The following is a 21,813-nucleotide window of genomic DNA, read 5'->3' as shown; positions in this document are numbered from 1 at the left end:
AATGGGAAGGAATTTAAAAGAGATGTGCCAGTTTTAGAATGTAACCTCAGACCAAGCATAACTTTGAAAGACCACGACAGGGTGAAGCAAACTATTTAAGGGGCACAGTAGAAGACAGCAGGGGTCGTACAATTCTAGATATTGAGTGTAAACTCTGTTGATATTGCAGTCAGGGTAGAAATTTTGCTTCAGGGACAAGCAGTAAGAAACCAAGGCATTCAAGAAACAGTTCAACTGAGATCTTATGTTGTCAGAACACCTGAGCGGACAGTTAGGAAAAACATTAGGCAAGCTTTAATTTTACTTGGTCCAAGAAATGATTCTGAGCATGATACTTAGGAAAATGAGATAACCATCCCTACACTACATCAGACAGCATGGACTAGTTGGATTGATGGTTCAGTTTCCAAGCTGTATGGCTCTATGAATCTGTGGTGCAACTAATCCAGACATCATGTAACACAATTATCGTAGCTTTGAAAACAACAAACCCAACTGGGATGTCCAGTCAGAGTTCCAGATCATCTTGAGATGGTGATAATGATGATAACACTGCTAATGACAAAAATGACATTCATGAATATAAAGACTTTGTATGTCAGTAAGAGTAATCTGCTAGTTTAATATAGATCAAGAAAACAGAAACTTGTGGGAGACGTGCTACAATGAGATTTGTGTGAATCATCATAATTTAGCCGACAACATGACTCTGGCATCAGTAAGAGAGAAGACACTAGTTTAGAATGAGTATGTAAGGAGAGGGAGGTCATACATACAACACTAGAGAGCTGGATTTGATAATTTACTATGTACATTATAAAATCTAATTAAAAGAGTGTTGCATTACATAAAGAGATGAAGAGCCTTACTTAGTGATAAAGAGCAACAAACAACCTCAGGGACACTCTACATGGAGACTCCCATGAAATACTCCAGGCTTGTATCTCGATGTGCAGGTAGCAATAGCACCTTAAAACATAAGAAAACGTAGGAATGAAATCTAGTGACAGAGTTGTGTCTTCATCATCACTGTCTTCTTGATGTTTCTCCACTGCCTGGCTAGTTTGCAGCTATAGGTATCTGAAAGAAAAAGAGACAAGTGTGATGAGGAAACGTGGAAAAGCAACAAATGTGTGTTTAAAACAGCTGTCACTTTTCATTTAGAACAGATTATGAAATTATGTGATTATGAGGAAGTGCGATGTGCAAAGGAATATTAGACATTAATGTCATTTCCATGGGGATTAGGTCATGGAGACATGCCTATCCACTCCCAGTTAATTCCTTTTACCATCAGTTGCATGATATTTTATCCAATGAGAGAAGAGAAAGGTGTACAACCTATTAGGATAGTATGGCTGTCATGGTTGAAAAGCTTTTAACATGTGCAAGCTCTGCAATTATTGAATTCCTAGCAAAACTACATTCAGATTTTTGAAGCTGTTTTACATTATACTTTTTGAAGGAGAAATGTTAAGAAATTCATGTTCTTCATCAAATAGTAGCACTGGATCTTTACATTGACCTGAGGAAGAGCCTTAGTTTAGCATTGCATTTAAAAGTCAGGATTTCTGTTCTAATGGTAAAGTACTATCAACTGAGTCAGTTGCGGCTTGTCCACAGCAAATTTATTCTATGCAGTGATAATTTGATAGAATGTAATTAACTCCAGACAAGGACATACTAATCACAGATGATAGCCACACTATTTCCTAGTGACTTCAATAGATCAATTTCCTAATTAAATCTTCGTCAGGAAAACATAAGATAATAAAATGCGTTAGCCCATATTTCAGGGCAGTGCACACTGGACATATCCACAAAGGCTGATGGTTAGACCACAGCAAATTACTTCACCAGTGGCACCGTACATTGCTGGTTAGCTCTAAGCACTAGCCCTGACCCAAGCCCATCGGTCACATGAAGGATGGCACAGCCAAAATGGGCCCACAAAAATAATGGCTAAGGGGTTAAAGTTAATGAGTGAGCATCCTGAGAGGACAGCAATCTCAAAGGGGTGAGTGTAGTGACTGGCAACAGGCTGTAATTTCAATGTGGAGATGATAGGACAATTCCTACTCCACATTGAGATAAATACATTTGTAAAATATCACTTTTTATTGCAGTCCCTTTAAGGATCATTTTTAGACTACACATAAACCAAGCAATTCTAAGTGCAGCAGCCCTAATGTGAAAAATTTGTGTTTCTGATACTGTTCAGGTATGAGATGTTTGTCTACTAACTTACACCCACATTCTAACTAGAAAATTGACAAAAACAAAATTGAACTTCAACCACAATACTCTTAACACAGCCCTACTTGCAAAGCTGTTGTCACAGAAAACCTTATGAAAGGCTGAGGCAGTATTAAAAAGAGAGCATTGTGTTTTCTTTGTTTGACTCAATTTGATATTTGATATTAGATGTGATGCAGATGAAACTGTGGCATAAGAGATAAACTAATAGAGTGATTTTGGTCATCTGTACAAAACAGTTTGCAAGTGGCTAAATTGTCTGCTAGTGGTGAAAACAGATTCAGTTATTACTTGAATGCCACTATTGAACTATGGGTGCCAAAGTGGTACCTCATTGCAGTTTAATGGATGGACAGGAAATTGATTAGCCTCCATTTGGAGCTAGCCAGCAGATTTGGCTGACAGTCCTGGAAGATGTCAAGCTTAGACAAGCAATGGCTCACAGTATTCTCATCATTCCAGTCTCTCCCTGCTCAATGATACCCTTGCACACATTTTTGAGCCATTTCTTTGAATTTGAAACTTGTAAGTGGATTCTGACAAACACTGGAGGATACCTATTATTATGTTCTTCTGTGAATATACCAATCACATCACAATAATTTGTTAACAATAACCTAGGTGCTTTATTTGATGATAAGGCTATATACAGATAATGTCAAACAGGAGACTAATGGTATGTGAGCACAGAGCTGCTGCTTCTGTAGACTGAATTCAGCGTCATGGGGCAACGATATCACACAGTGGTTCAACAGTAATGCCTGACAGTAGTTTTAGATACACAACCACAAAAGGTATATGGAATTCAAATTACAACTTCTGTTTGGACATTTAAGTTGCATTGCAAATGCAAACAGACAGTGGACTGCTCACCCATTTATCAGCTTGCCTGAAAGAAGATTTGGACACCAAAAATGAGCAGACATTGGACATCAATCAGGTGCCCTCTGATTTTAAACTGCTCAATGCCTGTTTTTCAGGCAAGAAATGGATGACTAGCAATCGAAAATAACATCCAATATTTCCTCCACAGTTTATGTCTCAGTAATCAGCTGCCAACGTAAATCTCAGAATACTATCATATCTGTCACCTCTTGCCATATATCTCCATCACTTCAATCTTCATTATTGTCTCACTTAAATCAGTGTTTCACGGCAACCCACTACATGGCAGTAAGAAAATGCTCTGAAAAGTTGAATATTCAATACATTTTGTGAAGAATAACAAATAGCTGATGATAAGTTTCAGTCAGTACATCCATCATAAAGTTTGACATATTCATAAACAACTTGAACTTTATTCTGGTATTTTGTATCATTAGAACTGCTTGACTGAGTTGTTCACTTCCAACTTGCTGCTCCTCTCTACTATCCAATGGATATTTGGATGTGAAGATCCAGTATTTGATTGCATTTACAAGACTACTTTAATGTTCATAAATGTGTGGAGAATTTCAAATTGAAGTGACACATTTCAGGTCAGTTTGGGTTAATTTGACATAGTTCAGCAACTTTATGAGACAACATGTGAAACAGCCAGCAAGAATTTGAAAAAAACATGTCCCCTCGGTGTTCTGCTGCAAATTCTCCCCTGATCAGCACAGTGGGCTAAACCATGTGACACGGCCCAGTACATTTTGTTAGAGGTCATTTAAAATGTAAATTATGATCATTGACAGTTTAGTGACATGTCCATTAGCAAGAAGCATAAGTTAATGACACTCTTACGCATTTCACTTTGGATATCGAACAGCTCGATAAACTCTGAACAACAGCAAAGAGCACAGGTTGGAAACCCATCACTATGTAGTCTCTGACAGCCTGGGAAAAAAAAACCACTTGCATACTCAGTCATACAATTTTAACGTATTAAGTTTGCTTTATTCTGAATGAGGAGTCAATCTGAATTTACCTCAGTATATGAAATTATAGTACATTTTATCAAAGCATTAGCCCCGAACTGTAGAATATAGATGAGTATAATTTAGGCAGAGCTTCCAACCATCAAGTCTTATATCTCTTGTTCAATGTCTACCAAGTTTTATGCTTGGGGACAGTTGCTTCTTCTACTTGCTCTTAAGAATTCTCCTCAAAATTCAAGAACATTCTGACTCAACACTCACATTGTCAGATTTACCACATAGGAAGAAATAAATTTTAACAGAGCTCAACAATCTATTGCTTTTGATATACTTTATTAAGTCACCACCTACTCTCCCGTCCCACTCAGTCAGAATTCTAGTATTTTCTGCAGCATTATTATTATGTACTTGGTTGTATTCTGCACACTGTGAATACATGAAACTTTCATCTTCAGACTATCTTTCCGATGGTGGCATGGTTGGGTAATGTCACTCACCCAATAATTGAGTACACTTAGCCTGACCCTCTAGGTACATGGGTTCAAATCCCACTGAAGGAGATGGTGAAGTTTTAATTCAAGAAATATCTAGAACTAGAAGCTTGTCTAATTCTGGCCATGAAACCTTTGTTGATTAGTGAGCCAGATAAGATTTAGTTCTGAAATCCTTAATTGATCTGGCCTACAAGTGACTCCAGATCAGTTGACTCACGACTACCCTCTAAAATGGTCAAGCCACCACTTAGTTGTATGAAATTATTACAAAATGTCAATAAAGGAATGAATCCTTTGGGCCACCTGACATTGATCTAGGCACTGGATACAACAATGCTATACACAGCTCTGCCAACTCAGCAAAGTTTCCTTATTAACATCCTTGAGATAACTGCTCCATAAGCTCGACCAACAAGATTTTGATATAGTTTTGCTCATGGCCTTGTACCATACAAAGTCCCAGGCACCAGCACCATTATTCCTGCATATGTTCTCCCTACAAGAAGGACAAACCGACTAGAGGTGGTAAACGTCACAGTGATATACAGTCAGGAACAACTTACCCTAGGAGGGGAGTCCTCAACAGTGACTATGCACCCCAAGATGCCTTGTGATGTCAGGCAAGATTCCTGCTAGCCCCTCACCTTATCAATGAGTACTCTTCGAGATTGAATACTGAGAGTGGTACAGGTATGGTATGTACCCTGGGTGGGAGACTTCAACATATATCACCAAGTGTGGCTCAACAGCACAAATACTAACTGAGCTGGCCAAATCCGAAAGGACATAGTTGCTGAACTGGGTCCACAGCAGTTGGTGAGGGAACCAACAAAAGGGAAAATCTTACTCAACCTCATCCTTACTGACTGCAAATAGACTCAAATTACCTCAAGACAGGATATCCGTGAGGTGCAGTGGGCCATCAACAGCAGCAGAATTGTACTCAAATCACAATGAGGAATCTCCTGGTCCAGAATATACTCTACTATTACCACCAAGCCAGGGGATCATTCTTCTTCAGTAAAAGGAGCAGCAGGCCATGCCAGGATTAGCACCAGGCACATCTCTGCATGAGGTGCAAATCTAATGAAGCTACAGAACTAATTGCATGTCACATATCGAGAACAGAATGCAATAGACAGAGCTACATGATCCTACCACCACAGATCAGACCAAAGCTCTGCAGTCCTGACACATCCAGACATTTTTATTACTCACTCCTGGAATGCGAGTATCGCTGGCTGGGCCAGCATTTATTGCCCCTTCACTATTACCCTCATGGAGTTGGTGGTAAGTTGCCTTTTTGAACTGCTGCAGTCCAAGTATTATAGGTTGACCCACGATGCAGTTAGGAAGGGAATTCCAGGGTTTTGACCCAGCAACAATTAAGGAATGGTGATATGTTTCCCAGTCAGGATGGTGAGTGACTTGGAGGGGAACTTGCAGGTGGTAGAATTCCTATATATCTGCTGCCCTTGTCCTTGTAGATGGAAGTGGCTGTAGATTTTGAAGGTGCTATTGAAGGATCTTTGATGAAGTTCTGCAGTGCATCTTGTAGATAGTATACCCTGCTGCTACTGAGTGTCAGTGATGGAGGGAGTGGCTGTTTGTGGATGTGGTACAAAACAAGCAGGCTGCTTTGTCCTGGATGGTGTCAAACTTCTTGAGTGTTGTTGGAGTTGCATCCATCCAGGCAAGAAGGGAGTATTCCATCACAGTCTTAACTTGTGCTTTGCAGATGGTGGACAGCCTTTGTGGAGTCAGGAGGTGAGTTATACAATTTTCTACATTATCTGGTAGATGCCAGTGTCATAACTGTCCTGGAAGAGCTTGGCTAGAGAAGCATTGAGTTCTAAAGCTCAAACCTTCAAATTATTGCCAAAATGTTGTCAGGGGTCATAGCCTTTGAAGTATCCAGTACCTCCAGCCATTTCTTGATAAGACATGGAGTAAATCGAATTGTCAGAGGATTGGCATCTGTGATGGAGGTGGATCATCATCCACTCGGCACTTCTGGCTGAAGATTACTGTGTATGCTTCAGCCTTAGCTTTTGCAGTCATCATGATGTCAAACAATATCAACATTGACAAGAGAGGTATACTCCAAAACACCTCCCTCCTCAATGATGGCAAGTTCAACACATTTGTACACCTGTGAAGCATTTGTGTCCATCCACAGTTAGAACTGTCAAGTAGATGATCCATTTCAAAATCTTTCTAAGGTCCCAAGTAGCATAAATGCTGGTTCAATTCAATTCTGTCTACAAGACAAAAAGGACAGATCATGCATTAGTCCTGCAGAGGTTATGAGCCATGCCAACAGCACTGAACAGAAAGAAACAGAAAATGTTGGAGAAACTCCACAAATCTGACAGCATCTCTGCATTTTCTTCATTTTTTGCAGATATTCAGCACCTGCAGTATTTTGCTTTTATTACCACTCCTGAAGACCCGTGCTCCAGAACAAACATTTGTTTTAAATATTTCCATAGCAATATGGGTGATGTGGAAAACATGACTGATCTGCAATTTATGCTTCCACCAACATTGCAAGTTGTGCCTCAAAATTACACAAAAGTATGAGAGTCAAAGATGGAGTGGGTTGTGAGAACCCTTTCCCCCTGGCAGATGGCATAAGTTTAAGATGAGGATGAAGTAGTTTAGGGGCGATCTGAGCAAAATGTTGTTCACCCAGAGGGTGGTAAAAATATGGAATGTGCTGCCTGACAGGTTGATAGAGGTAGGCACTCTCACAACACTTTCAAAGCATTTGGATGAGCACTTAAAATAACAGTTCATGGTAGCCATGAACCAAGTGCAGATAAGTGGGATTAGTGTAGTATGGTGTTTATTGGTCAGCATAGATATCTGGGACTGCTTCTGTATTGTCTGACTCTAAGATTGTCCCTTGAAACTCAATGGCATTACCATCGCTGAATTTTCTATTATCAATGTTCTGGGGGAGGGTGCATTGAGCAAAACATGAACTAGATTAGTTGTATAAACACCGTGGCAACGGCGGCACGGTGGCACAGTGGTTAGCACTGCTGCCTCACAGCGCCAGAGACCCGGGTTCAATTCCCGCCTCAGGCGACTAACTGTGTGGAGTTTGCACGTTCTCCCCGTGTCTGCGTGGGTTTCCTCCGGGTGCTCCGGTTTTCTCCCACCATCCAAAGATGTGCAGGGTCAGGTGAATTGGCCATACTAAATTGCCTGTAGTGTTAGGTGAGGGGTAAATGTAGGGGTATGGGTGGGTTTCGCTTCGGCGGGTCGGTGTGGACTTGTTGGGCCGAAGGGCCTGTTTCCACACTGTAATCTAATCTAATCTAATCTAAACAGCAGATCAGAGGTTGGGAATCCGACAGTCATTAACTCACCTCCTGACTCTCCAATCTCTGTCCATCGTTGATTTGGCACAATTCAGGAGTGTGGTGGAATCATTTCTGTCTTCCTGGGTGCGGTTTCTCCAACAATGCTCAAGAGGCTCGACATCATTGTAATCATTCCAGCAGATATTATTATCTGACAAATCAGAGGCCTGTCAGGAACCTGGCTTTCCAGATCATAGTTTTATTTGTTTTGGGTTTGACAAAGTAGTCTCTTACTGAATCAAAAAGCACATGATGCTGACTTTGCTTTGACAACAAAAATGAAGTTTATTTCAAATACAGTAAACCAAACTATCCACTTGTAACAAATACAAAGATTTTTTTTTAAAAACAGTAAAGGCGTAATCCCTTTAATCTCAAATGCTCCTTTATAAATTGAAGGATAACCAAACAGCTGCTATTCTGAACTTCTTATGTCTTTATTTTTCTAATTGATTACTATGATTTTGGACTTTTAAGATCTGTAATGACTGACTTTTTACTTCTTCGTTGTTTTATTTCCTAACAATTTGTATTTAAGAATCTATACCTAGGTACCTTTGTACCTAAGATGGCAACTTGTAAACTTTTTCCTGTACTCATCTGTGCACATGTGAAAATAAAGCTAATTCAGTTCAATTCAATTCAGCTTTTATATAGTATTTGAAGTACCAGTCCTTGTATAGTACTTACCACGTCACTTGCATAATGTCACACCAGAGTCCTGCTACTATCATCTCAGCAGGTTTATTTGGTAGGTCTTTTCAAATGAAAATACAAATAATTTCTTCCAGGAGCTATCATACCCTTGAGTTTCAATGTACTCAGGTAAAAACAATGACTGCAGATGCTGGAAACCAGATTCTGGATTAGTGATGCTGAAAGAGCACAGCATCCGAGGGGCAGTAAAATCGACTTTCGGGCAAAAGCCCTTCATCAGGAATAAAGGCAGAGAGCCTGAAGAGTGGGGAGATAAGCTGGAGGAGGGTGGGGTGGCGAGAAAGTAGCATAGAGATTCTTGTAGAGAGAGGAGGAAAACTTCTTCAATGCAGGCACCCTTGCAAGAGGATTTGCAATAGGGTTAAAATCAACGAGGTAAAAACAAAGACTGCAGATGCTGGAAACCAGATTCTGGATTAGTGGTGCTGGAAAAGCACAGCAGTTCAGGCAGCATCCGAGGAGCAGTAAAATGTACTCAGCTTAAATAACCATTTCTGGGTTTTTAATCCTAACACTTCTGCTTTGGAACTAACATTAACCTTTTTACTCCAAGTTAATCTAATTCAGTAAATCTATTATTCTCTTCACAAAAGCATTTCCCTATGAAGCCATCTTGTTCTAAGGACTTCACAGGACTGACATTATCTAAAGTGAAATTAAATGTCTCTCAGTTAATAAACAAATTCCAGAACTCTCTAAAAATCTGTTAAAAAACATTTGCACACAAAAACCCTTTCCTCTGAAGCAAGGCTTCCAAAATGTTTTTGAAATAAATTTCCATGGTTACACTAGATTAAATTAGATTACTTACAGTGTGGAAACAGGCCCTTCGGCCCAACAAGTCCACACCGACCCGCCGAAGCGTATACCACCCAGACCCATACTCCTACGTTTACCCCTTCACCTAACACTATGGGCAATTTAGCATGGCCAATTCACCTAACCTGCACATTTTTGGATTGTGGGAGGAAACCGGAGCACCCGGAGGAAACCCACGTGGAGAATGTGCAAACTCCACACAGAGAGTCGCCTGAGGCGGGAGTTGAACCCGGGTCTCTGGCGCTGTGAGGCAGCAGTGCTAACCACTGTGCCACCGTGCCACCCACTAGTTCAATATTAACTTCAGACACATTTGAAAAAACAGGCCAGTTACTAGTTCAGTTAATCCAAGCTTACAGCAACTCGCAGAAAACTTTATACACATCGATTCCCAACTCAGGTCCAGGACAAAGCAGCCTGTTTGACTGGCACCCCATCTACCACCTTTAAAATCCACTCCCTTTAGCACTGATATACAGTGGCAGCAGTTCCTACCATTATACTGGCCAATGTACTTTGGTCCATCACATGGTGATTCCCAAATGTCCTTAGTGAAGGTCCCCCACAATATCCTGTTAAAGTAAAGCTGGAGCCAGTTTTTACCTTATACTCTAGCTGGTCATTAACAATAATAAAACAATTCCTTTGTTCCAAATATGTTTTCATGGCCACACCACTAGACTTACCATGTGGACAACCCTCAATGCAATATTAATGGATGTTGAAACTATGCCAGTGTGGCTTGCCAGCCATGTGCTGCTGTGGACTGTACAACTCAATTCCATGGACAAAATCAGCCTATTGACTAGTAAGGGTTTCAGCTATTGATCTGGAGAGCACATTTGTCATTATTTTCAGTTTCTCTGCGCATGCATTGTTTCATTGGCGAATCTCATGGGGGAATGTTATAATCTTTATCCTCCTGTATTCTTGCAAGTTCCTTTTTAGCCTGTAGTGAAACTAGAGGTTTGTGATCTGATTCAATGATCTTGTCAGATAAAGGAAGTCGTCTGAAAACCTCTCACAAGCCAGTGTAATTGAGAGCTCCTTCACAATTAAAACATACTGAGGCAATGCCCATGATGAATAATAGGCCAGTTAGCGCCAACCACTGGGCTGCACCTGGAAGAGTATTCCTCTTAAACCTGCAGTTGAAGCATTAATTGTTATTATCATTGGAAATGGATAATACAAAGTGCTAAGACATCTATCAATGTCAACATTTCCTTAATGTTCTCAAAAGTGCTCTCTTGATGACAATTCTAACACTATCCTTGTATCTTTTTTAAATATTGTCATGGTTGTTGGGTTAGGCAAACATTTTGCCAACTGAATTAGCATGTTCAAGAATTCTTGAAGATCCTGGACTAACTTGGGTGTTGAGAAATCCAATAATGGCTTCAGTTTTCTAAGGATTAGCAATTATGCGTTCACTGTTGATAATGTATTGCAAAACAATGACTCCTTTGGAGAATACGCACTTGTCATTAAAAGAAAAGGACCTTATGTTTAAGCACTTGAATGTTGCATTATCATGCTTTTCAGCTGTTTCTCTCTGGACAAGTTTGTCATCCATGTGGCATATTGCTCCACAGAGACCTTGCAAAACATTTGACAATTCTCATTGGAAAATTTCTGGGGTGGAGACAGTTGTAAATGGTAACCTGGAAACTCAAAATGTTCCAAAAGAAGTTATAAATGTGATCAATAATTAGGATTGCTCATGTAATGGGACTTACCACAAGGTATTATTTGCAAGATGTTCCGTGAAAATTTTGTTTTTTTGGATAGGTTAGCCAGACTTTCATCAACTATGCAGATACAGCGAATTTATCTTGCTACTGCTGTGCTGAATTGTGTCAGATTAATGTTTGCTTGAAACATTCCATTAGATTTGACGAATGGACCAAACCTAAAGAAATGCAAGGAGGTAAAAACAATGACTGCAGATGCTGGAAATCAGATTCTGGATCAGTCCTCGGCATGTCCTCGGATGCTGCCTGAATTGCTGTGCTCTTCCAGCACCACTAAAGAAATGCAAGTCTATTCCTGCGTGTCCTGGCAACTACATTAAATCATCACTGTGGAGTTCTCCAAAGTGCAGCATTGAAGTGTAGAACTGTATTGTGAATGAGTCAGAGATGTGCCATAAGGCTGCAGTGAGGCTGGTATATATCTGATGTCAACCTCTATGGACAGGTGGATGCACATGGCTACTGCCCAAGATGGTGGCCCAGAGGAGCCATCAGTAAGCTGGAGCTGCCAGATACCCTCTCTGTCTTTCATGTAGGGAATTGTCTCTCTCCAGTTTCTATCTGGTGCATGGGAAAATAGGAAACCACATATTAATGAGGCAAGATTAGGTCATAATGGCATGCTAATGGATGTGAATAGGTCTCTTGCCACTAATTGGTAAGAATCTTGTATCGCCATTAAAAACTTGGTGATGGAATTGGACTGTTCTTCTCAATGGTGAGAATCGTATCAATCTCACCATATTTTCCTAACAAACTTGCTAACGTCCCTGTCATTCAGGGGCTAGGCAAATTCCACCCACTATTTCTGATGTCCTGGCTTCCTAATGTAATTCGGTATTTGGTCATCTTTGAAGATTTTTAATTTGCAGTAATGGTAGCTTTACCAGGCTTTGTTACTGTTTTAGAGGGTTTGTCCCTCTTTTTGGCTGCAATGGAGCATTAGGAAGATAAGTACAGGAGTAGGCCAATCAGACCCTCAAGTCCGTTCCACCATTCAGCGCCAACATGGCTTATCTGTGGCCTAACTCCATATATCTGCCTTTGGCCCATTTCCCTTTATACCTTTGCTTAACAAAAATGTATCTAACTCAGATTTAAAATTAACAATTGATCTAGCGTGAACCACCATTTGCGAAAGAGAATTTCAGAACTCCATCACCTTTTGTGTGTAGTACGTTTCCTAACATCTCTCCTGAATGGTCTGGCCCTAATTTTTAGACTATGCCTCTTGGTTCTAGAACCTCTAACCAGTGGAGATAATTTATCTTTAGCTACCTTGACATTTATCATTAATACCTTGAAGACTTTAATCAGATCACCCCTCAACCTTCTATTCCCATTCTCTTGTGACTATAATCGAGGATTATCACCCTCTGTCATGAAGAACTCCTGCCTTTTGTGGCTGTAATGAAGCCTCCCAAAAAATTCCCAAATTGTCCGACATTTATCTGCTTTAAATGAATGCACTTATGATTTCCGTGGCTGTCCATTTGCAGACTATCTGAGTTTCTCTCTTGGTCCTGTTAGCTCCATCAATTTTCTAGCCGCGCCTCATGGTATCTGCACTTTTTTCTGACCTTCAGGAACAGCCAACAGGCACTAAAATGACTGAGAAGGGGATGGAAAAATAGTGGAAGGTGAGATTTTGGTTTTAACGGTATGGAGAATTTTGGTCATCCCCAGCATAAATTTCACTGCTTTCAATGCATGTGAGTTTGGAAAACAGTCTTGTTCTTTGGATAGGATTAGACTTCACCTAGGAGAAAGTGAGGACTGCAGATATTGGAGATCAGAGTCAAGAGTGTGGTGCTGGAATAACATAGCAGGTCAGGCAGCATCCAAGGAGAAGGAGAATCAATGTTTTGGGCACATTCCTGATGAAGGGCTTTTCCCTGCTGCCTGACTTGCTGTGCTTTTCCAGCACTACTCTTTTGACTTACAATTCACCTGTCTCTCAGAGAAAAAAAAACCCTTCACCAGAATTGTAGAGAGTCAGCCAATATGTTATGATTATACTCATACTAAAGACTAAAGAATAATAAAGTTGCTTCAAACTGCAAACAAATTAACCCATGGCAAGAATGATATGAAATAGGAAGGTTCTAGGTATAGTACAGGATGTGTTGAAAATATAATTGTAATAACTATTCTAAATGAGGTAACTGAAGTGAGCTGCTGCTAAGAGAGGTGACTGAGGGGATGCAGTGGCATAACTGATGAGAAAACCCTCCACACTCAGTGGCCAATGAGGAGCAAACTAACGATATATGAAACTGTTGGAAATGATTAGCAGGACTTGCGATGAATCATGAATCATGAAGCAAATGACTCACCAGCATTGAAGTATAACAGATTAAAAATATGGTACAAGGGAGAAATAGTGTAATAAAAGCAATAAATAAAACAGCTAGAAACACAAGATCACAACACAGAAATGGGAATGAAATACAAGACTGTAACATAGAGACACATGAAATAATTATAACAACCATGATAAACCAGACAAAAGATATAGGCAAAGTAAAAAAAAGCCTGCTGAGACATCCTGTAACTTGAAGTGCAGAGAAAGACTGATGAGTTGATGAAAATACATTCAAAATAGGATTAACATAGGGCACATAGCTTTAAGGGAAGAATGTGAAAAATAGGTTGGAAGCACTTAAGAGCTTAATGGCATGTCTGAGGAAGAGGCCTCCCAGGGTGAGACAAAAAGGCAATGAAAGGATCAGAGAAAGTAGAACAAAACCCCGAGTGAAGAAAAAGCCGCACTTATATTAGAACAAACAAGCTTAAAAAGGAAGCTGCACCAACAAAAATCCCAAAGCAAAAGGAAGAAATCACAAGTAGCTCAATAACAATCGTCAGTCTAAAGAGCACAAAGCCAATGTGCTTTTTATAAGAGGAATAAATTAATTTGAGAGGTTCAATTTCTGTCCCCCAATCAAACATTAACAATTTGGCAAATTAACACCATGCTTTGAGCAGCTGGTCATTTCTTCCAGTAGCAACTGTTCAAACTATATACTGATGTAACTGACTGAGCACAACTGAATGACTTATAAGTAGTGATTTACTAAAATATTAACCATCTGGTGGTGTTCATCTTGGGTGTCTTGTGGTCTGCTAACTTGATTTCCATAAAGTATTGCTTACATCATTCATCCTTTCTATACAGTGTCACTTTTGTTCAGTTTTCAGGTCTGGGACTAGTCACAAGTGAACAACCTTCACACTAAACTGCATTGGAGTATTATTATTTATAAATATACTCCTCATTTATATTCTGCGTTTCCAGATTCTAAATTCATAAAAGCTGGATGTTGCATTTTTATTTGAGGCAACTTTTATAAACTATCAAAAACATTACTGTGCAATACAAAGAGAGTACTACAAAATTATTGACAATTTCTGTTGTTAGCCAACATTAAAAGATAATATTATGTTGCACTTGCTCCATACACCTACAAGCTACAATAATCCACTGAAAGGCAAGTTCTAAACATATTAAAGTAATACTAATGAACATGAAAACTTGAACCCTCTAAAATAGATAGCTTATATTATTATTATAGAGAATTTTGCTGGATGAAAATCTTCAAAAGGCTCAGTGAAACTTCTGTAAAAAAACTATGCTTAACCCATCTTTGATGTAAGTCTGCTCTGTTTAAGATGGATTCAGATTCCTCTGATATTTTAGTGAAAAGATAAACTTAACCAAAATAAAAGACAAGAAACAGAAAAATCAGCTGATGATGCCATAAAATACCCATTATGTTAGAGCAGCAAATCAGCAAAAGGTAAAAGGACATAATATCAAAGATAGGGTCCTTTATCTATTCATTCATAAATTATGAGTGGTACTGGCAAGTCCAGCAATTATCACACACCATTACAAACCCAAATAATTATACTATTCGAGAAGTCAAATCCCAGATTGAAATCTGGCATGGTAGGTTGTATCTTTTTTCTAACACTCTTAATGTGGTGGTCAGTTATTGAAATATAGTCACACAAGACTGCTGGGTTTCTTTAACAACAGAACAGAAGCATATTATACAAATCAAAATTAATAAACCAAGCATTCTAGTTACAGATGACTGTTCAAAAAAATCTTAAAACACACAGCAAAACAAAGTTTCTACCTGTTACCTAACATGAGCTATTGACAGAGATTAAAATGCAGAGAAATTGTACCTAATCTCTCAACTCCTTAGGGTTCTACTGAACTAACTCAGGGCAGTTTCCTTGCTGTGAATTGCAGATACAATTTGATAAGTGCTTTTCAAACCTGCCAACATGAACTCTACCACAATTCTGACTGCTTAAACTTTCACAATTCCAATAGATTACAGATTTCTCCTGGTTTGGAAGTTTGACAAAGTACCCTTTTACTGAGGGGACTGTGCTTTCCCTGCACTGTCGTGTACTCCTGTAAGGAGAGAAAACTCAACTTGCTTCTTACTCCAATCACAATTAGTAACTGGTGGCAGGGCTGGTCTAAACTTTCGATCTGAAGTTTCTGAACTATCTCTTCTTGAGGAAGGTCACTGAACCTGAATTCTTCTGTCCACAGATGTTGCCAGCCCTCCTAGGTTTTTTTCAGCAATATCTGTTTTTGTTTCTAACCTTTCTATCATTAACTTTCCTAAGCAAAAAATAAAATCAATCCTTGATTATTCGGAAGTGGAAACAAGCTAAAGGTCTTCATTATTTTTCTACTTGAGATAACCACTGCAGTATAAGTAATTTTCCGTTAACACCATAGGGGTTGCTTACTTTCTGAGCAATGCTGGATTTGGACTCCATGACCCTAAAATAACAGCCTTCCCAGAAGTAACTTGCCAGAAGGGGAATGTCATGATTTTAAAATGTGAGCTTCAAAAATGGCCTTTGTATATAAATTATACACATTTCGTCACAACACTTTTAATCACCCCTGTTAAGTGGTGGCATTTGCCTTCATGAATCACTGCAGTCCATGTGATTTTAATACCCTCACAGTCCTGTTAGGGAGAGTGTTCCCGAATAATCAAGGTATGACAATTTTTTTGTATGTCTAGGAACTCTATGGCATGGAGGAGAGCTTGCGGATGACGAGGTTCCCAAGCATCTGCTGCCTTACTTCCTTACCATTTGGGTTATGGGTTTGGAAGATATTGTCAAAGAAGTTTGAGTGAACTGCTGAAGAGTATCTTATAGAAAACACACACTGCCCTCATTATGAGTCAGTAGTAGTGTGAGTGAATGTTTAAGGGGATGAATGGTTTGTGATCTAAGTTTTTGGATGGATTTGAGCTTCTTGAGTTGGAGTTGTATTGGCAAGAGGAAAACATCCCACCACACTGCTGGCTTCGAACTATGGACTTGACACATCACAGCCAGGAGGCTGTTTTGCTTGTTGGGTCGATGCCAGTTCTCTGGAACAGTAACTTAGCCAGTTGAGGTTGGGGATGGTTGTGAAACCATTAACTCGTGCTAGCTCTCCAATTGTTTAAGATAATTTCTTGATTGGATGTGCAGAACTGAAGAATTTTGTTTTATATCTTGATGTCATATTTTCATACTACAAACACTATTCACGCTACTAAGTCAGGAGTGTGATGGGATACTCCCCACCTGCTTGGATGGATGCAGCTCCAGGAACACACAAGAAACTTGACACCTTCCAGGTCAAAGCAGCCTGCTTAATTGCCACTGTATCCACTTCCTCCACCACTGACGATCAGTAGCAGTAGTGTGTACTATCTACAAAATGCACTGCAGAAATTTGCCAAAGATCCTCAGAGAGCAACTTCCAAACCCATGACCACTTCCATCTAGAAGGACAAGGGCTGCATATGTACAAAACACCATCACCTGCAGGTTCCCCTCCAAACCACTTTTCATCCGAATGTGGAAATATATCACTGTACCCTCAATGTCACTGGGTCAAAATCCTGAAACGCCCTCTCTAAGGGCATTGTGTGTCGACATACAGCTCATGGACTGCAGTGGTTCAAGAAGGCAGCTCACCACTACCTTCTCAAGGGCAACTAGGGATGGGAAATAAATGCTGGCCAGCCAGCAATGCCCATGTTCCACAAGTGAATAAAATAAAAATTCACACCTTAGCATTCATATCATCATAGACTCCAGTTTCAGGAGGTTGGCACCTCCTGTTTAGGTTATCTGATGCTGCTGCTGATATGCTGTTCTTCATTCCTCAGTGAATCAGAGATGGTGCCCTGGCTTGACAGTAATGCTACAGCGGGGTCACAGATTGTGATAATTCACAATTCTGCTGGTGATCACTGCCCATAGTGCCTCATGGGTGTTCACGTTTGAGCTGCGACATCTGTTCTGAATCTATTCCATTTTACATGGTATTAGCACCACATAATATAGTGGGAGAAACCCTTAGTACAAAGGGAGAACTTCATCTACGTGAAGACCGTGCCATGATCACTCCTCACATGGGAAGATGGATCAGTGAAAGCTAGATGGTGAAGGCCAAGTCTAGTAGGCGATGCCCATCACCAGCTGCCTTCAGCACTCAGGCAACTTGGACAATAGTGGTGCTAGCGAGGCAATCTGGGTGATGGACATTGAATACCCCACTCCCACGCAGAGCAGTTTAATCACCGCCATTATGCTACTCACATTTTATTTGGAAGTAGAATTGAAATTCTCCAGCTACCATGGTGGAATTTGAACTTTGGCCAGTGGATCATATTTTTTGGTTTTTAGCCAACCAACATAACCACCACGCTAACGTGCCCACCTTTCAAATAGACCCTCTCCACCCACTAATCTGAATCAAAGTAAGGGGCAACAAGATGTGTGCAGATAACCTAGGCAAAGGATTTGCAAGTAAATTGATCTTTCATCATTCATAAGTCTGACGGTGATACTTGTGTTTTGAATATCAACTGAATCAAAAGCATTATCCACAATCCCTAAAAAAGCCCATAAAATACAGATTTGCTTTTCTTTTTAGAACAATTGAGTTAAACAAAGTTTATTCTTTAATCTAAGTGTCTCCAATAAGGTCCAGTCTTATCTCTTAAGGCATCACTTTTGCAATCTTTCTGTCTGCTCTGGACTGACGGTCAAAGATGAGGATTCAAACTGTAGAAATATGGGAGCTTGGTATTGCTGATATAGGATAACTTGATGCACCACCACTGAAGAATAAGCAATTAATTAACGACAAGTCATATTGATAAAATAGAAAGACAAGGTATGGTCTTTAGTTATTTTCACACTTTAATCTCTTAGAATTATGTTAACTGACCCCAGCCTGCAAAAATCACCTAAAGATCTTTGCGAGCTGGACTCCTTACTTTTGGTCGAGTGGATATAGTCCTCAAACATGCTTGACGATGTCAAAACTCCCCACTGAGAGTTTCTGGCTTGTGACCAACTGAAATGGAGAAGATTCATGCAGGAAAGCACCAAGCACATCAAACTCCCAGTGTTTAAGAAAACGGTTTTCCCAGTTTGCAGGTTTAGTGCTGGATGACTGATTTCACAACTATTCCTTATCACAGTCAAGTCCCTGTTCATTCACTTTCTGACTGACCATTCCAAGTGGTTACAAATTCATTGAATTCTTCTTTAATAAGATATTGAAGTAAGTTAAGTAGAGCAAGTAGATTTTTACCAATAAAAGTGTGTTTTTTGAAATACTGAATTCATCGAAGACACTTAATAATTTAGTATAATCTAATCTCTTATGGAGAAGTCAGTATTGACCACTATTATGACAGCCATTGCTAAACCCATGTCCAGCTGAATTCACTAAACAAGATATTGTCATCAATAATTCCTCTCCTTCTCACAACCCTCATCCCACAATCTCTTCTGATTTATAATCTTCAGTTAGTGTTAGCCTGCACCTCTCACTTTTTCCTTGCCCACATTATAACCTTGCTCCGGAGCCTTTCTCTTTTCAGATATCTAAGGGTTCTGAACTAGACAAGTAGTGGAGAATTAGCACGAAGACAGGGTTGATGGAAGTCCACAATCACTTGCTCCCACCAGGTCACCAGGTCAGACACGAACGCCTAAATTTGCAGTCTGATAGACAGTCAGTCTTCACGAGAGTGGTGGTAAAAGCCCAAATTTGGAAATCCTGTCGCTGAACACAGCCACCATTATTTTTTGCAGCAGTAGGAATGAGGGCAAGTTCTAATTTGCACACTCACGGTTTTTGGAGGCAAATGCACCTGTTAAAGTGTAGGTTTCTCGGTCAGATCTGATTTTCAATAGTCCACAACATGACTTATTCACTTTAAAATGGTGCGAGTCTAATCCTAGCAAATCACTTTGAAAAGATAGTGTTTGGAGAGCTATGGCACCATTTCAGATATGGCCATAGAACACCTTTGGGGGAGGTTGGTGGCCTTTGGATTGTTAAAATAGACATGAATATGCATAACAAAAATAGAAATTTCTGGAGAAACTCAGCAGATCAGGCAGCATCTGTGGAGAGAGGACAAAGTGAATATTTCAATCCAGCGACCCTTCTTCAGTGCAGTCACTGGACTCAAAATGTTAAGATTAGATTACCTACAGTGTGGAAACAGGCCCTTCAGCCCAACAACTCCACACTGACCCTCTGAAGAGTAACCCAACCAACTCATTTCCCTCTGACTAATGCACCTAACACTATGGGCAATTTAACATGGCCAATTCACCTGAACTGCACATCTTTAGACTGTGGGAGGAAACCAGAGTACCTGCAGGAAACCCACACAGACACAGGAAAAATGTGCAAATCCCACACAGGCAGTTATCCGAGGCTGGTATTGAACCTGGGATCCTGGTGCTGTGAGGCAGCAGTGCTAACCACTGAGCCACCACACCATCCTGCTTTCTTGCTACAGATGCTGTCACACATGGATATGTGTAAAGTGTGCATGACCTCATTGGAACTGTCAAGGGACCTGTCATGTGACCTGTCAAGAGAACAGTTGAGAATGGTCAAGACAAGTGCCAAGCTGTCAATGCATTTAAATTCCCTGTCCTTTAAATATATGGAAAAAAAACTCCCAGTGTTTTAGAAAGCAATGATTGTAGTTACAAGTTTAGCACTGGATGACTGACTTCACAACCTTTAATTATCACAGTTGGTTGCCTGTCCATTCATGTTTTGATTGACAGGTTCAAGTGGTTATACACTCATTGAACTATGAATACAAATGTTTGTTTAATTAGAAAGTAAAATAAGTTAAATGCAGTGAATGGCTTTTTTTTATCAATAAGAGTGTGTTTTTTGGAAATAGTGAATTCATCAATAGACACTTGTTTACTTTAATCTCAGCATATGCCCTTATGTCTGCCCATTGTGGATACTGGGTGAGTTGTCATGGGGGGAATAAGTACAGAGAATAGTAGGTGGCATGAGTTGGAATAAGTCGGCACTTTGTTACCATTGGGCTATAAAAAGTCATGGGTGTGTTCATGGAAGGGCATGAGTTGGCATGAGATTATAAAATATGATGAAAGTAGAGTGTCATAAGTTGATATGGGGGAACCATAGGGAACACAGAAGCGTGTCGAGGGTATAAGCTGTCCTAAAGGCTGAAAAGGGACAGGGAGAGAGTGGGTCAAGGGCATAAATTGACTGGAAGGGTATGCATAAGTTGGCACAAGTTGGCATGGATGAAACCTGAGGACTGTGCAGCAGCATGAGAAGTTAGAAGTTTGTTGGTTTTTATTCACTATTGATTGTGTTGGCCACCATGATACCCATTTACACCTACACAATCAGAATGAAAATCTAAACTTCCAAGACACTTTCTCATGGATCTTGTTTGTGCAAAACCATGATCCTCAGGAAGGAGTGAAGATTTCACCTTAACACTCTGTAAAACTTTGAAGCGAGCCTGAAGGAGACACTGGGCTTATGTAACCTGTACTCAAGAGAGAAGACAAGATAATAGAATTATCAGTTTGCCTGAGTCAAAGGTACCTGCAATTGGCAGATGCAGACTCAGTGGAGCGGGTTACAGACAGAGAATGGTGGATTTGCCCAATCAAATGCTTGCTGAACACCTGTGAAAAAGTCTACTCAATACAAATCATTTCCAGTGGGAAAATGGGATACAAACTCTGGGTTATTATCAGTGAGATGTTGATTTTTGATGACATCATTTGGATACTCGCAGGCCCAATATTTTTGGAAAACTAATATATAGCAGCTTTCATCACAACACAAGTGGCACCACCTAACAATAGGCTGCTGCAAGGCAAGATCAGACTGCTGCTACACCAGTGTTATCTCATTGCCACAGAAGCTCAAATTGCTTCTATCATTGCTTCAGATTGCAGTGTTCGGATCGCAACCCAGAAATCCAGCAGATCACTGACTGTTGCCCCAGCGGAGCAGTTGTAATTCTGAGCACCATGAAGCTGTTTCTCAGGATGACAGCATGTCACCATTCCCCAACTGCCTTTGCCACAGCCTTTCAGCCAGTCGGGCTGGACTGTAGCATGCCTGTGCCAAGCTGGTGCAGTCTGAAACTGGACGTTGAGGTCATTCTGCAGGACCACA

General features: G+C 40.2%; 1 long non-coding RNA gene across 1 annotated transcript in view; it reads right to left on the bottom strand.

Annotated features, from left to right (window-relative positions):
- Positions 1-604: 604 nt before the first annotated feature.
- Positions 605-21,813, bottom strand: part of LOC148149870 (uncharacterized) — a 97,297-nt gene continuing 76,088 nt past the window's right edge. The window contains exon 4 of the long non-coding RNA XR_015757074.1: positions 605-1,080. This is a non-coding gene — a long non-coding RNA (uncharacterized LOC148149870). The remainder of the gene's footprint in view (positions 1,081-21,813) is intronic.

Source organism: Chiloscyllium plagiosum, unplaced genomic scaffold (assembly GCF_037043375.1).
Source record: "Chiloscyllium plagiosum isolate Xiang-an unplaced genomic scaffold, Cpla_swu_hap1 HiC_scaffold_5, whole genome shotgun sequence".
Lineage (NCBI taxonomy): Eukaryota > Metazoa > Chordata > Chondrichthyes > Orectolobiformes > Hemiscylliidae > Chiloscyllium > Chiloscyllium plagiosum.
The sequence above is the reverse complement of the archived record's forward strand: the minus strand, read 5'-3'. Positions and strand labels throughout refer to the sequence as shown.